At 44.4% G+C, this 17,186-nt stretch overlaps 1 protein-coding gene and 1 long non-coding RNA gene across 4 annotated transcripts in view; one reads left to right on the forward strand and one right to left on the reverse strand.

The window, feature by feature from the left end:
- The window catches only part of LOC131301747 (putative disease resistance protein RGA4), a 32,892-nt gene that overhangs the window by 9,061 nt on the left and 6,645 nt on the right, over positions 1-17,186 (reverse strand). The gene's annotated exons all lie outside the window — the stretch shown is intronic.
- On the forward strand, positions 9,975-13,789 carry LOC131301753 (uncharacterized). 2 transcript variants are annotated; one of them, XR_009191422.1, is made up of 4 exons: positions 9,975-10,124; positions 11,845-11,965; positions 12,103-12,202; positions 13,383-13,789. It is a non-coding gene; the product is annotated as an uncharacterized LOC131301753 (long non-coding RNA). The 2 variants fall into 2 exon arrangements; XR_009191423.1 differs by lacking the exon at positions 12,103-12,202.

The raw sequence follows: 17,186 nt of genomic DNA on the forward strand, positions 1-17,186 counted from the left end.
CTAAGAACATCCGTGTTTCACTCCATGATTCTAAGGAAGAAGGATTACCCAACGAATATGAACATATCTATCTTATTTTGGCTACCAAACCTTATCGGTTAAGAATTAGGAGGTGCGAATGCCACCATTGGAAAGTAGATTTCCAGTACATGAATTTCGATATAAAATTTGCCCAAAACGGTGTTCAGATGAAAAAGTTATGTCGTTTCGAAGTTTTCCAAAAATGCTGATTTTTCATTTCCTACCGGTAGGAGACCAAAATTTCACGAAAATGACATTTCTGGACAGCTTTTCTACCGGTAGGGCCAAAACTCCTACCGGTAGGACTTGGGTTTTCAGCGCACGATTTCAGATTTCGCAAGGACAAGTCTAGCAACAAAACCAACGATTTAAGGCATGATTCAAACACCAAATCATCACATTAACACATAATAGAAGTGAGAAATCCCTACCTCAAAGATCAAAGCCGAACTCACGAACTCCGAGCAAGCCCTAGCTATCCTAGACCCGAAATTCACCGAGAACACCTCCTCCGAATTCCAGTCCACCGATACAAACTCAAGATCGTGGTTATTAGGTGAAGGAGGAATAGATCCCTACGGATTTGAGGAGTATTGAGCTTGAGAGAGAGAGAGAGAGAGAGAGAGAGAGAGAAAAAGAGAGAGAGAGGCGTGAGTTGTGTAGGTGTGTTTTGGGGAAAATTTTATCCTCCACACTCACACACTCCCTTATATATATGTACACATAGGCATAACACATTAACACCCCCAAACTCCCAAATTCGAGCACATTGAACCCAATTCACATATTCACATCATATTTCTTTTTACGTAAGCAATTATACAACATCAAATTTATTGAAATAAAAATACGGGTCTCTACATGTCCACCGCGGAACTTTCATGCTTTGTGGTCCTGCGCGGAGAGCTGTACCATCGCGCCCCGTAGGGATGGCTCGCGCGGTGTGTGGACACAAGAGAGGCAGAGGAAGTTTTTGAATCGGATTCATGACGATAATTGTGCAAATAACAAGATAGCCCTGTACCGAAGGATTCAAAGGCAGGGTTATTACTGGCCCAGCGTGAAGAAGGACACGAATTTAATCGTGAAGAACTGCACATGGTGCTCCTTATATGTGGCTAAACCTGAATGCCTAATGGTGAACACTAGCAATTAGGAGGCAAATTGGAGGCAGGTTTACATTGACTACTTATGGGAGGGGTCCTCACCTCTAGAGCGGACCGAATCCGCGAGGGTCGTCCGCGGGGCTCGACGCTTCTTCCTGGAGAAAGGGATGCTATTCAGAAGAACCCTCGATGGGATGCCACAAAGGTGCATAAACAAAGAAGAAGCGGAAGAAGTGTCAAGCTTGCCAGAAGTTTGGTAACTTAGTCCGCGCTCCTTCAGTAGAACTGCATTCCATCCGCGCCCCATATCCCTTCCATACGTGGGCCATGGACTTGATAGGGCCGATCAGGCCAACATCGCGGAAGAATAGGTGGATCCTCGCGGCTACAGAGATTTGTACCAAGTGGGTCGAAACGATCCCGTTGAAGAAGGCCATGGGGGACGCGGTGGCATTGTTTATCAAGGAAAACATTATTTACAGGTTCGGAATACCCAAGGTGTTTTTATCGGATAACGCAACCCCATTCATTAACCACCACATGGGAAGCCTCCTCGACGAATACGTGATTGACCACCACACCTCCAGCACATACTATTCGCAGGGCAACGGCAGGCGGAAGCAACGAACAAAACCCTGATAAGGGTTCTCAGCAAGCTATTGGACGAACGCGGAGGGACCTGGGCCGATCATTTGCCAATAGCCCTGTGGGCATACCGCACGTCGAAACGGAAATCCACCCACGCTAGCCCTTTCAGCTTGGTATATGGAGCCAAAACAGTATTGCCCGCAGAGCTTAACGTCCCGTCTGCGCGAATGATCCTCGCAATGGAGGGCTCCGTGTAAAGAAGAAGAGCAGATTTAAAGGCTTTAGAAGAAAGAAGGGCCACCGCAGTCGTCGCTCATAAAAAGTATTGGGAGTTCGTGGCACGCTACTACAATAAAGGTGTGGTGCCGCGAATATTCAAAGTGGGAGATTTGGTATGGAAAGCGACCACTGCGGTGATGAGGGATTTGAAGACCCCAAAATTCACACCCAAATGGGAAGGGCCCTACGCAGTAACCCGCGTGTCCGCAGTTGGGCACTACCATCTGATCCGCGTGGAAGACGGGTTCCGGACTGGGGCGGTTAATGCAAAGTATGTAAAGAAGTTCTATCCATGAAATGACAAGATGTTCGCCTTGCCGGCGAGGTTTTCTTTTGTTCTTTTTTTTTTAGTTCTAATGAAATAGCGAAGTTTGGCTGAAGAAAAGTTTTTAAATTAAATTATCCCTCCTTAAAGGATGTTTCAAGACTTGTGTATGTTTCGCGTTATCAGGCCATTTGAGGGCTCTTGATCTTATGTGGAAAGGAACATTCTGAATCTGTTCTCCTTTTCTTTTTCTTTTTTCTTCTTGTTGTTCCGCTCTTCCTTTCCTCTACTTTGAATTTGTTTAATTCGCACGGTTGTCACAAGCAAAAAAAGCACGGAATACTCCTAACTTCCGTACCATATTGCTTATTTCCCAGACTTAGCGATCATCAAACAGAGATGATGTTAAGTCCGCGAGGGGTCAGAACATGACCCGCGATTCCCAAACTTAGCGATCATCAAATAGAGATGATGTTAAGTCCGCGAGGGGTCAGAACATGACCCGCGATTCCCAGACTTAGCGATCATCAAACAGAGATGATGTTAGGTCTGCTAGGGGTCAGAACATGACCCACACCCTCCGCGCTCAACAACCATCAAAGGGTCAAGACGTGATCCGCGGATTCTAAGTTGATAGTTACAAACAAAGTAAAAAAAAAAGAAAAAAGAAGGGAAATATTTTATGGAAATGGCCAAAACGGTACTCAATGACATCAATTGCATTCTTTTGTTCCAAAAAAAAAAAAAAAAAAAGAAGCCTAGTCCAGCCAATCCGCAAAAACAAGCTCTTCCGGGTCGGGGTCTTTGAGGTTCAACGCCGGTGCAACCAGTTCCTCGTCATACTGGCAAATTTGGGCAAATTTGGTCTCCAAATCCGCCACGTGTTGCCTAGCAGACACCAGCTGCGCGGAGAGACTTTGAATTTCAGGCCTTAAAGCCACTCTCTCGCCCGCAGCCCTGAGCGCGGAGCTCTTTGCACTCAACCAGCCGAGGTCGAGGCCCATGGCCGCCATGTCCTGTGCGACCTCTTGAAGGGCAGTCTCCGTCTCCGCGATAAAATTCCTGAAGCGCAGTTGCACCCAGGGGGCTAGCACTTCGTGCAGATCCCTTAGGAGGAGCCCCCCAAGCCAGGTTGACTGCGGATTAAAGTGGGCGAAAGTCTCCGGGTGAGCTCGGGCTATGGCATTGAGAAGGGGGTAATAAGCTTCATCCACGGGGAAATCCGCGGGGAACAAGCGTACAGGCGCCTGCGCTTAAGTGATCATTGGCCCTTCCCATGATCTGTGGCGGGGCTCCGTTGGGGAGGGGGACGTTCCCTGGACTCCACCTCATCCCTGTTCTGTTCGCCCATCCCTAAGTCCAAGTCAGCACCAAAATCCCCGAGAGCAGCACTTCCTTGGCCTCCCAAAACATCATCAGTCTGTATGAAAGTCATGTCTTTAAATAAGGAGTTCAGATTTGAGTCAGTAATGGAGGTGGGCCCACCAATAAATTCTTCGTTTACCTCCAGCTGTCGGTCCCTGTCCACTGGGAGAGGCTGAGGTGGCGGAGTAGGCGTCTGCCTCGCGGATGGGTGAGGAGATAGATCTTGGGAAGTAGAACATGTTGGAGAACCAGGGGTGGCCCTGCTCGTAGTCGCGTCCTCCCCAACGGATGACGCGCGCCCTTGTAAGAAAGGGGTGTTGGAAACGCCTAGAGAACCGGCCGCTACACGGTCCAGGAAGCTCGCTGAGGAGTGGATGCGAGCACTGGTAGACTGTTGCTGCAACCCCGAAGGAGCAGCGAAGGGCGTCACCCGTTGCGGGGGCCCACCAAGGGGACTCACAGCGTGAAGAACGAGGACCCCCACGCCATCATCTTCCTCCTCCCTCAAAATCTGTGCTGCGGCCGCGGAGATCGGCCCCGCGGCAGCCTCTGTTTGGCCAATGGACTCACGAGAACCCGCTGGAAGCGGCGACTCACGGGCTTCTGAGTTGGCTGCATGAGGCGGAGAAGGATCTCGATCAGCGGAGTAAACAATGCATTATTGGATTCCTAGACGGGTCCGTAGAAACCGTGTTGGGGTCCCCTCCGAGATCCATAATTGAAGGTTCGTCAGGTAACATACCTCCGATCACCGCGGAGGTTTCGGGCTCGGGCTGCGGATAAGGGAGCGGTGCCGCGCGGGGTTGAATTAGCTCCACTTCCCTTACCCCTGCGGCGTGTCCCGCGGCAACGTTCCCTCCGAGGATGGGAGATCGAGCTTGCAATGCATCAAGGCGGACACTCAGTGGTACGCTGTCTTGATCATCGTTGTAATCATCATCGATGTCGGCGTAGACATCATCACGACCGACCGTGCTCGCGTCCCCTTCTCCTTCCTCATCATCGGACTCGATCACCACTGTTTGACAATTTTTAGTGAGACAGTTTAGAAACCAGAGACAGCGAGCGACGGAAACAATGTGGCAATGAGCAAGGAACTTACCTTCAAGGCGACGCTGTTTGACAAGGGCGGCGGACGCGCCCCCCGCCGGCTGTTCATCCGCGGCTTGTTCCCTTTCTTCCGCTGCTGCCCTCGGTTCGAACGCCACGAAAGTGCTGGCGTCCAGTTCCCGCTGCTGTAAGATAAGGAAAACAAAATAAATATGTGTGAAATGATGATAGCGTTAACAAGAATGGGAGCGTACGCTGCAGCTGCAAAGGAGCACAACTAAATGAAGGATATAAGTCAGGAAAATACCGTGCGGAGCCGCTTGCGACGGCGCGTTTCCCCTGCCGCGGGTGCCCTCGAGGAAGATGGCTGTGAAGACATTGCTGCGGCACGGGGGTGAGTCCGTCCTCGAGTACCTCGCGCAGGAGCAGGCCTCGCGGCCACTGGAGCAGTGAAGGGAAAACCCGGCAGAAAAGCCACGCTTAAGGGCAAGACTTCCGCAACCACCCACATGCTTTGAGGCCCGTGCCAGTCTGCCCCCCTGGTTTCCGTAACGGCCCTGAGCGAGGTGTCCCGAGTACGAATCTCGGGCACTGGGGGGACCTCCGCCTCCCCGCCGACAAAGAGGAAAAATGAGTCCAAATTTCTCCGCCAGAACTGGCGAAACTGTGACGTGTAGCGCCCTACCTCATCCCTGCTTAGGATGGGAAGATCGCCGAGGTTTGCCAGGACATCGAAAGTGTGTGGCCGCATGAACCGGAGCTGAGAATCAACGAAGGAAGATAGCTGCGGGGCATACCCAGGCACCCCTTGATCAAAACTCAGCTGCCGCGCGAACGGGTCCGGCCGGTAGACCGACACCCCGTGGGCTTTGTTGCTAAGGAATGGGACCCACCCTGGGAGAGCGATAAGGGCGGAATTGACAACCACCCGAGCTATTGAGTTGTTCCCACTCGCAGTTGAGAGGGAAGAGCGAGCGGGCAAGAGGCACTGGCCTAGGCCAACTACCCCTGGAGAGACAGAGGCATAAGGGCGCGGGACGAAGTTCCCCGTGATGTCGCACGCTTCGCTCCAAAGCACGTCGCTGCTAGTACCAATCCACCGCTCTGATCGGGACCGGCAGGCAGACGCCAGAAAGTCCCGCAGAACGGGAGCCGCAGTCGGAAAATGCTCAAAGAAATAGGCAAGGAAGAAGCCTGTATGGACCATGGAAAGGTGGTCACACCTTCCAAGGGATCGCGCATGATCAGCATGAACCAGGTCCAACTGGCAATGAAGTGACCCTAGGAAAATAGGAGCCAGGGCGATACACTCACCGCGGGACATGAGTACCATGAGCGGGAAGATTGCAGGGGAAAGGCTGTCCGCTAGATAGTCAGGGAGGATGAAGTAAGATAGGAAGAAAGCAAAAAAGCCGGTCGTGTAGAGCCGCCCCTCATAATGGGGATTAGCAACGAAGTCGCGCGGAGCCCCATCAACTACCGTCCTTGCAGGTTGAAAGTCCTTAAAAAAGTAGCAGATCCAGCTCACAAAGGAGGTTTTCTTGGCATTCACTGTGGCATTTTTTCGAACACCTTGGGCCGTGAAAATAGGGCCAGATTGAGCCAGCTTACCCAACCTCCGCAGCTCCGCGACGTCATGTTGGTCCGCAGGGGAGAAGTTGCTGAGGTCAAGGAGCGTGACCCCACGTAGGGGAAAGCGAGTGAGGATCACCATGTCCTCCAATGAGAGGCCACTCTCACCCCATGCCAATATGAAGGAGTGTGTATCTATGCTCCAGCGTGAGCATGCATGGTTCAAATTTCTGATGGCCGCCCCCTGCCTCGGGATATTCAGGCTCCGCGACAGTAGCACGACATCATAAGTGCCGCTAGCCATCAGGATTTGCTTGAGAGGGGCGTTTCCTATAACCTCGTCAACCCACTCAGCCCAATCGGAGGTGGCGAGGCTTGGGCTCCGAATTGACATTCTGAATAGGGGAAGTCTCCGCGTTCCAAACAGAAGCTTGAGACGGAGGACGGATTGACTGGCTCCGCACCCTCTAAGTCGATGGGAGTCGTGAAAGAAGTGGGATCAAACGTAGAGGGCCTCTCTACGGTGTAGGCCTCCGCCATGGTCCAAAAGGGGTCCCCCACGGATTGAAGATATGGGGCCCTCCTCCACTGGTCCGCGGCAGGGATGGGTTCTTCAATGATTGCACCTCGCGCAGCCATGCGGGACTCTTTACGTAAGACGAAGGCGAAAGAAAGAAAGATAGCTCTGGAAAATAAGAACGAGAAAGGAAAATGACAGATTTGACTGAGGTTTGAACGGTAGGTGAAAAGGAAACGACGGGTGAAAAGGCTTATATAGTAAGTCGGTTGAAGGAGCATTTACTACGGCCGTACATCAAGAGTCGCATCAGTATACGAGGCGATGCCGTCTATTCAAGCGCCCACTGTTTCATGGGATGGCTCGACCATGACCGCGGAAGCTTGGAATGCTGCGCGCACGGGCGACGAGCTCCCATCGACCACGCGCGGGGGGCATATGTAGGCGCAGTCAAAGTTGATAGTTGGCAATTTGGGAGAGTGGGCCGATAAACTAGAAAAATGAAATAACGACACGTGGGCCGATAAACTAGAAAAATGTCTCCGCGGAAGTCGTCCGCGGAGGCGGGGAGACCATCGCGGAATTACTCCCGCGGAGCGGTTCGAACCAAGGTCCCGTGGGTCTTCTAGACATCATAACTACCATAAAATTTCCATCAAAGAACCCCCTAGGGGTTTCCGTTCTAGGCCTAGAAGCAAGGTCCGGAAGGAACTCCGCGGAAAAGAAAACGATCGCCGCAGGTCGCGACCTCACTCTAACTGGAATTGGGGAATTTCTTGTGGCTTGGTGGCTTGGGGTTGGAGGTTTCGCCGCGGGAAATCGAGCCTTCCCGCGGATAAGCGTTCGCGGAAGGGCGGATTTCCTTAAGGCCAGGAGGTACAGGAGGGACACGTGTCAGGAATTGATAAGAGCGCCATCCTGGGCCTGTCCTAGGCCCAGGTGCCCTATCAATACCCCTGACCTTCCCAATGATTGATGACGACCTTTTTATGGGAAAAGGTGAGTGAGCACTGAATTTTAGGAAGGAGAACATTCTTCCTCAGAGAAAAGGGGTGACCTCACTCGCTCGAGCCCGGAAAAGCTTGAATACCACGCGGAAAAACAAAAAGGACACGCTGCCTCTGTTTCTCCCGTACCTCTTGCTCCTACCCCTTCACCCCGTAACGTCTCCCCTCTCTCCCTTTCAGCTAGTCATCAACCAATTGCACCTCTCCAGCTCACGGATAACTACACGTAAGCAGTCTCACACGTACCCTTCTCTACACTTGTTATCATAACTTTTCCCCAACTTCTCTTGTCATTCTCATCACGACGTTGCACCAGAACTTCCTTCTTTCTCTCGTCATTCTCGTCTTTCTTCTAAGTGCACGTCTATGTGAGTTTCACCTCAATTTTGGTTATTTTTGTCAGGACAGAGTCATAGTTGTTTTGATGGTCAAATGCCGTTTCGAATCCGAAGCCCCTTTTTCTCATCCTAACGGTGGTTAAGTCCGTTTGGCAGCACCGCGACTTGGGCTCGGGGGCGGAGGGAATGAAGGACCAGGGGTCGATCAAAAAGAGGATTTTTTAGGGGTCTTCGGAACCGCGCCCCATATATATATATATATATATATATATATTTATTTATTTATTTATTTATTTATTTATTCGCAACATAACTTGTAAAAGTCTCCTTGGTTCAGTGGTAAGATGCGTGTCAATTCACGCGGTGGGACTGGGTTTAATCCCCGCTCCCAACACTGTTTAACTTTTTATTTGTAGGTTTCGAACTTGTGTCAAAGAGAACACAAGGAAACACCCCTCGTTCCAAAGCATGTTCCTTGTAAAATTTGCTCTAAATTTTTTATATAATTGTGAAAAATTTAAAACCCCACTTGATAATTCGGCCCAGGCCCGCAAATACTTTGGGCCAACCCTGTTCAGGTGCTCAGGAGAGCAACTCAGTATCTAGCTCATCACATTTCAATGGAGTTGTTGATCATGAACAATATTGAATTGTAATTTTTTTATTTTATTAAGTGAGTCGCCAAGGCTCACCAAAAATTATAACATCATGTAAACATGAACTACGTACGTTTGGCTTGATCCCAAACTATGCGTACGTAGGTAGTCTAGATTCTTATCTTGGTTCAACCCCTAAAATTAATAAAACTCAATCTCCCTTTCTCTTTCTCTAGAAAAGATATTGACGATAAAGAATAGTTGGAATCAAAGGATTTTCTTTTTATAAAAGATGTAATTAAGAGATGTTACAGCTTGAATGAGACGTCCGAATCGTACTTAATAAAAATTCATGTGTTTCCTTTTCATGTGAGTGAGATTGTGTCTAGCAAAGCATCAAAATGATGATAAAACTCCATGGTCTCTAAAATGTTGTACCAGGGTGCATCTTACGAGGAAGAGGGGGGGAGGGGGGGGAGGAGGAGGATTGGCTAACACATACTTACACATAACAAAAGGTCAAGTTGACTTTTTTAGGAAAGCTCAGCCTTATTAGAGTTGAATGGGCTCATATGGGATTCCAAATTGTTGGTACGGGCAATATGGCCATTTCATAATGTAACTTTTCTGTCTGTTTCAATGGAAAAGTTAACGGTCTCACTTTCTTCGATAGTTCAAGTGGTATCTGTATTCAATAGTGAAAATATAGGGGGTTTAAGTTAAAAAAAAGGTGAAAGAACAGGGGTGCAAGTGATAATAATTACTCCCCAAGGATAATCTATACACTTGTAATAAAAGATTCTGGGTTGGTAAGCCAAGTCATTGTGCGAATTTACATTAATGCCCTCTGAGCTTTTTCTTTGCATTTGGTCCTGCAGGTGTTTGTGTATGGGGAGGTTTTGTATCTTACGTTATTCTTGCAAGCAAACGTTGTCGTCCGATTTTCACACCTAAAACTGGTCCTCTATTTGCTGATTTCGCCGAATTCTTGTACTTGTTACGCTTGACGCCGTCTTTGAACGAGAGGCAGGCGCTGGAGCGCAATAGATGCGAGAGCGACGATGGGTGGTTCTCCGGATTTCACTCTCCAAATCTGTACTTCGTTTGCTGAATTCATGGAATTTCTGTACGCGTTGTTGCTGCTTGCGCCGTTTGGTGAGTATATTTGAGATATTTAAGGGTTTCAGTTCATTCGTGTCGTGTTTTGGTAAGGCGCTCCTGATTTTACTCCTTAGATTGGTACTTTTTCCCAGTTTTCATGGAGTTGGTACTTATTAAGCCGTTTACACTGTTCTACTTCATCATCACAACACTGTTGCTGCGGCTGTGGCCGTCTTCAAAATAGGTGGCAGATTTGTTATTCCTTCACCTCACTCCTGGGTTCATTACGGCTACGACGAAAGAGAACGTGTCAGAAAAGGTAAGTTATTGGTTTATTTGCGTTTACGATCGATTAGAGCTGTCTTGCAGTTGTAAGTCATTGGAATTGATTCACCTCCACAATCATTTTACTGATGTCAATAAGGCCAAAGACAAATTTTCGATTCTCTTTATTGCAGTGTAGATGAGTAGTTTTTAGGTTCAAATTCCAATTCCATGATGTAGGTACCACAGATTTGAAGCGGTTAGAATTTAGTTGCAATCGTGTATGTGTGCTCCATTCGCCCAAGAATCCTACCTCCATTATACATGTTGCATATTTCTCTTTATTTCTGTTCCATTAGATGGCTGCAATTGACCAGATGTGATGATTCAATTTTCAATGTTAGCAACAGAAAGTCGAAATTTATTCCATAATGTACACTAGGAAAACTGGTACCTAAGCCGGTACGGTATTCAGAACTATGCTCAAATGGATAATATGTTGATTGGATGTTTTCTTATTTCTTGATAGTTGCTTCATATTTGTCCTATTTTGGTTATGATTCAATTTTCAATGTTAGCAACAGAAAGTTGAAATTTATTCCATAATGTACACTAGGAAAATTGGTACCTAAGCCGGTACGGTATTCAGAACTATGCTCGAGTGGATAATATGTTGATTGGATGTTTTCTTATTTCTTGATAGTTGCTTCATATTTGTCCTATTTTGGTTATCTAAGGGATTTTTTATTTGTACCTAAAGGTCTCTTTAATTTGACCTGGCTGTGAGCTTGCAAGATCGTTTGGTATCTACTTGCCAATACTTTGTAGAAGCTGTTTGTGTGCGCTGTTCTAAGATGGAACTGAAACTGGAGCTCCATCTTTACGTTGTTACTAATTTTGTCAATCATTTACTTTGCATCTTCTATAAGCTGCCCCTTGATAAATACATTTAATCCTAGCGTACTTCAAAAAATTTCGAATGAACTTGACCTTGACCGTTTCTGGATAAGAACAATGAGGATTTGGGAAATACAGTACATTAATGGATTTGTTGTTGGGCAGGGTTGGAATTCTTAGGTTAATGCACACGATCTGACATGCCATGATACTATGATCTTCAGTCTTGATTGGGAGCTAAGACTACTAAGGACAACACATCTTCTTTTGAGTGTATGGTTAGGATTAGCCAATACGAGTTTAACTTCTTACAATACTTGGCTTTTGTACGTATATGTAGATGATGTAGTTCAACTTGGATACTTTTTGGAAACTTGATTAGCATTGACCAATCCTGGTTTAGCCACAAGATCTGTAACAGTTTGAAACTCAGCTCTAAATTTATTGAATGAAATAGATCATGTGCAATATAGTTTCTATGCTTTTTGGAGGGCCATTATTCCTTAATCTAAGTGAAGAGGTGCAAAAATCTTACCTGTTATATATCCTTTGCGCTCTCTGACATCTTTAGACCTGGCTTATTGTAATGAATGACTGCAATTATCTTATGGTACAGTAGAGTTCCTCTAACACTTGTGTTTTGTTATATCAGAGTGAGGATTTCTTGATTTTATCGTCTTAAAGTGTAGTAGCAAAAGCTAATGATCAGTATCACACAGTAGCATATGCAATAGCCATTCAATCTATTTAGTTATTCTTTTCACCTAACTATGATATAATTCTATACATCGTCCGATGATGACCTTGATAACTAATGTGCCTTTTGCCTCTTCTAAACTTGGTTAACTCTTGCAATCTGCTGCCATTTGTTGATGAAGGGGCTTCAACACATATTTTATCTAACGTTGCAATCTGGCATTGCTGCTTTATGCTCTAGGTTCCTTTAACGGATTGACAGTTGGTGACTTGGTGCAATTCTGATCTGCTCTAGCAGTTCAGGTATTTCCCTGTTTAAAATTGAATTTTGCTGGTAGTGCTGTTACTTTCTTATGTATTTGGTCACAACATATTCCTTGTTGAGCTCACAATGGAGCCCGAATCAACTTATTACTGGTATTTGTCCATCTTTATAGCAGGTTTATTTAGATAAAAAAAAAATAAAGGAAGAAGAGGAGACCATTGCCAGATTACATTCAGAAGGTCCAAAAGGAAGTAAACCTGTTAAAATACCTATAGGTTTGTATCATGCCTCAAGTGACCTCTTTTTCTTTTTTGAGAAATTTCTTGAGATTAGACCAAAATATAATTTGAGACTAACTGCACTGTTGTTTTCCTGCCGAGTTGAATTGAGTTGGTTTGTATGATCAGTTTCCTGCTGCTGCCACCTTTCTCAGATAATGATACGAGCCCTTTACGCATTTAACATAATGACTTATTTGACGGATTTCAAAGCATTTAATACTTATGTTACTCCTTTTGAGTCTTTAATGCTCGTCAAAGATTTCTTCGTTTGGTGTTGAAGGATAGGAGTATGTTATGATGTATTTCGTTGCATTTGTATATTCTCTGTCACTGATTTGTTACTGCAAAACTAGATTTTTTTTCCCCAAGAGTAGGCATTAATATAATTCGAGTGCACAGTTTTCTCTCACTTTTGGACGAGCAGTTGGCAATTCTATTTTCTTTTTTGAGTTTGTCTCTCAATGGTGATTGCATGCAGATATATTACTTCTCTAAATACTTTGGACTTGGTTTGGCAATCCTTTCCTCTTCCACTTTTGGCCACCCCATAAGTCATGACCTGACAATTAGAATAATATATCTCTCATCAATTCCCTGTCAAAACACGGCAATTCTCCGAACACCTCTATTAGTTCAAGTCCTGCTAAGGGGTCATATAATACTAAATCAATTATCACTAGCCAAATTTATCTCATGAGTCCTACAAAGGGAACAAGAGTGAAAGTGTCTAAGTAGGAATAGTTTTTAATTTAATTGCGGTTATGGTTTTGCTCACACTAGATACAATATTTGGACTCTCATGTTGTTACCCTCCTTGGGTGGTGCATCACATTCAAGGATAATATGGCATTCCAAATCTTGAGATACAAGTAGAAACGTCTTACCTCTTAGTGTGGCGGTTTTTTACGACTTGGATCGAACACCAGACTATGGTTTTTTCTCAAGACTAGGTCTGGCTGTTTCCATGGAGTTTTTTTTTTTTTTTTTTAAAGCTGATGATGTGCCGTTCCGATTTGGAAGAGATACACAAACAGAAGTAATCAACACTTACATGCTTGCAGACGTGTTTCGTTTGAATTAGTGTCCAGGAGTTAATAAGTCTTTCACTTATATAGTAGGAAACTACTTCTGATCTTTGTTTGATTGATAAAAGTCGGCCTTGCCTTGAACTCAGATACTACTATCAAGCATTTGGAAGCTACGGTAACAACTAATAGGTTGGATATGGAGAGCTTGAACTCGAAGTTGGAAGAGTTGCATTGTGTGTCTTCATCTTTAATGAAGCTGGACGTGAATGCACATCAGCACATATAATTGGTACTAAAGACTGCAGGTCTCTTTTAGCTGCACTACGTATTGGCCTTTCTCATGCCTTTTTGAAAAGTTAACTGAAATATGTTCACGCTTTTGTCGTGCTACTTTTGTAGGATTACCCAATATCAGTTAAACTTCTTCCATCCCTTCAATGGCTTTTGGTATCTATTATCTAGATGTATTTCAACTTGGATGTTGCAGATACATACATACTATCTTTTGTTATGTTGCCAGCCTTACATCATCAATGAAGTAATACCTATCTAATCTAAACTTCCAATATTATGGTTACCGATGTTATGGCGCTTGAGTTCATTGTTTCGGTGTCTTTTTTTGTGCTTAATTAAATGGCTACTTGCAGTTTGTGGAATATCCCTAATTGTTGGAAGCCTTTTTTTTGGGATAAAATAATACTCTTGTACGCCTTAACCTGAATGTCTAATGACCTTCCAGCTTTTCATACATTTAAAGTTAGTTCTAATTTCACTCAAGTTGCCTGTCCAAAAAGTAAAGGCAAAAACCAGTCCAAAACAGGTGGACTCTGCCATCAGTACCACCGATAGGTATGCTAATCATTGACACCGAACACCATGGTGTGCAAATGGAGATAGAGCAGACAGGGTTTAGTAGTATAAGAGCATCAATCTTAACATAAGGCGTGCCAAAACAATGAATCCCTTGTATTTCAATATCTTTGACTGATTTTCTGCTTCAATAATTGCTATTTCTCTTAACATTTAGTGCAGAGTTGTAAAACACATAGGGTATGCAAAAACAATGAATCCCTTGAATTGGAACATCTGAAAGTCTTGTACATAATCTTACACAAGGTGTGCCAAAACAATGAATCTCTTGTATTTCAAGATCTATAATTGATTTTTTGCTTCAATAACATCTTGCTATTTCTCTTAACATTCAATGCAGCTACATAAGAATACCCGAGTTGTAAAACAAGGTATGCTAAAATAATGAATCCCTTGGATTGGAACATCTGAAGGTCTTGTGTGCCAAAAAAATGAATGCCTTGTATTTCAAGAACTCACACATTTATGCTTCAATAACCTCTTGCTATTTCTCTACTATCATCATTACGAAAACCGAAAACACTTTTCGATTCCAGTTCATCCAATGAGCACGCGGAAACGTGCGAAGCACGGGCATTACACTAGTATTTTTATAAAAGATTTGGAATTTGAGAATAGCCGCGACTATTCACAGCTCTTTATTTTCTCTCATATCCCACTATATTTCGGTAAGTGATTGTTGAAAATCATAAATAACATTTAGGTAAATAGCTGTTGAAAACAAGATTATATTTCGGTAACTACATGTCGAAAATATGTTCAACTTTCGGTAAACAACTGCCGAATATACATTTTCGGTAAATAGCTGTTGAAAAAAATATTATATTTCGGTAATTGGATGCTGAAAATGTATCTCAATTTCGGTAACTAACTGTCGAGTATAATTGAAATTTTTTAACGGGCTATGGGAGAAATAAAGGGCTGCAAATAGCAGCGCCCTTGAGAATTCCTCCTTAAAATTATGCCTTTTTTTCATTTGAAAGCTTCGTCATGGAATTATTCCAATCAAGTCCGCATTGAGCAATACAGGGTTGGCCGTTGTCGATCCTATTTCAAGGGCGGAAGTGTATATGGGCTACAGTAGGCCGTAGCCAAGGTGGACTTTGAAAAAAAAAATTATATATAAAAAACACAGCCCATACAATGCCTAACCCATTTAGCCCAACCCATTTTTGTAAAGCCCAGCCTAATTGCTGAGATAAAAACACACAACGCACCCGTCATCACTCCCTCGTCATCCGGGATGACTCATCTACGTTCTATCATCTGTTACACCCGGACAAACGCCGTGAAGGCCTGAAGCAACGATTTCAACAGCGATGCTGGAAGGGTTTGACTAGCGACTGGATTGATACTCCGAACCAAACGAACTCTAATGCAGAACGGAGTATCTGTCTCCTGACTCTCCTCGAAATCCAAGTATTTGTCAAAGGTGTCATTTTCGGGAGGAGATTTTTTGCGAATTCGAACCTCTGTGTTTTCTGTGTGAGCATTTGGTGCAAGTTTTGAGCGGGTCATATCTGAATTTGGATTTCAGATTGGACCTTAGCAGTTAGCATGCTGTTTTTTTCCAACTGTTTCCGCCATGTAGGCACGAGCAAAAAACGAAAAAAAGAAAAGATGTGAGCTAATAGTCCTTGTTCCTATATTGTGCATGCCAAGCACGCTTAGCAAATGGTCTAGGCAAAAATGGATGGTGCATGGCATCCCTAGTCTCGGAAGATGGGCGCGGGCATGACAAGATGGATATGCTTTGATAAAGAGAAGCTTAGCTCTAGCGATTCACATCTATCCAGTGGGAAAAAGAGAGGAAAAAAATAGGTACTAGGTGATTCCCCTAGATTAAGGTACTAACGATTCTTTAGCGATGATTCAAGATCTTAAAGAAGAGAAGGCATCTGAATGCCCTGCAGGTGCAATTTTCGTAAATTGGGTCTCTAGTCTATTCAATTAGGGTTGTTTTGTAAAATACCTAGGGCGCAAGTGCTTAAGGTTTGTTTTCTATGTTTCTGTAGTGCATATATATATGCATCTGCGAATTCCAACCAAAAAAAGAACATAAATTTCATCAGAAAGAAAAGAACACTTTTTAATCAAGAAAGAAATATTTTTTTAACTCAAATAAGTAGACACATACAGATGAAAAGGGATAGGAGAAAAGCATAGTTGCTGAAGAGGTACATCTGAGTAGCTTATCAAAAGCAAAAAATAATTTGACAATTGCACAGCTACAGCAACAAGCAAGCCAGTAGACGAAAATGAGTCATATTATCTTCCTAAAAGCTGCGGCATCAACAAGAAGCCTAAGAAAGCAACCAAGTAATATGGCACCATAACATTTCAGAGCACTTTGCAAATGTAATGACTTGCACAGAGTATGTCGAAGAGACCTGACTTCATCTTCAACCCAGTAAAGAAAGTCCGATTTTCATGAGTTCATTGATTTCATTCCAGGCTGGATTTTCCTCTTGCAAAATGCGCTATTGGTGAGAATTCGTAAAGACCACGAAACAAAAAAAGGGATAGTCTTTCCCCTATTCAAAGAGATCCCCCCTTTGAGATATATTGGAGAAGTCCAGCTCGGTTCCCCAGCATTTGAAGCAGGTTGATCAGTATTTTGAAGTTTCCATCAAAGCGCAACAAAAGAGATTCGGTCTGCTGTTTCCAGTTCATTTCCACAAAAATGACATCTATGATACTTTCCATCGTCATCAACCATAGACGGTGGTATCAAAACATGGCAATGAGTCCTAGGTTAGAGCAAGGAACAAGAACTCTATCAGAAAGTATGTAAACAAAAGAGAGAACAATTCAAGGATGCCGAAAACAATTTATTCATACCCTTTCATCTGAATTTGAAGATTAAGAAGTAGCCGGCATAGGGTCCACAGATTCCCCCCTTGGGATGAGCTTCTATAAGGTAAGCGAAACTGACCAGAAATCCATTCTAGAATAGAGAATTGAGGATACTTATTGCTGGACCAACGCAAAAAATTCGACATTGCCGAGTCAGCTTGCTCCAAGCTCAATGATATCAAGTAGTAATTAACTATGTCCAGTAATAAACAAGATTAATCATA

The sequence above is a fragment of the Rhododendron vialii genome, chromosome 9a (genome assembly GCF_030253575.1).
Source record: "Rhododendron vialii isolate Sample 1 chromosome 9a, ASM3025357v1".
NCBI lineage: Eukaryota > Viridiplantae > Streptophyta > Magnoliopsida > Ericales > Ericaceae > Rhododendron > Rhododendron vialii.